Source organism: Zonotrichia leucophrys, chromosome 5 (assembly GCF_028769735.1).
Source record: "Zonotrichia leucophrys gambelii isolate GWCS_2022_RI chromosome 5, RI_Zleu_2.0, whole genome shotgun sequence".
Taxonomy (NCBI): Eukaryota; Metazoa; Chordata; class Aves; order Passeriformes; family Passerellidae; genus Zonotrichia; species Zonotrichia leucophrys.
This window is the reverse complement of record NC_088175.1, coordinates 42,602,234-42,602,481: the sequence shown is the minus strand read 5'-3', so window position 1 is coordinate 42,602,481 and position 248 is coordinate 42,602,234.

The window sequence follows — 248 nt, the reverse complement described above, 5'->3', positions numbered from 1 at the left end:
TTGGTGGTGCCTGTCTGGTCCCTAATGCTTCCTAGGAGAAATGAGCATCCTGTTGTGAATGGTGGAGTGTTAAACACAGCACCTTTCCAGCTGTTTGCCCATACAGCTCCTGGCTCAACATCAGTCTTTGCCAAAAGCCAAAACAGGAGCCCTTGTAAATATAACTTGCTGGCAGTTCTTTGATGTAAATCAGAACAAACTTGCTCAATTTGCAAGCAAACAGTCTGGAATCTTTTGTAAGAGTTGGG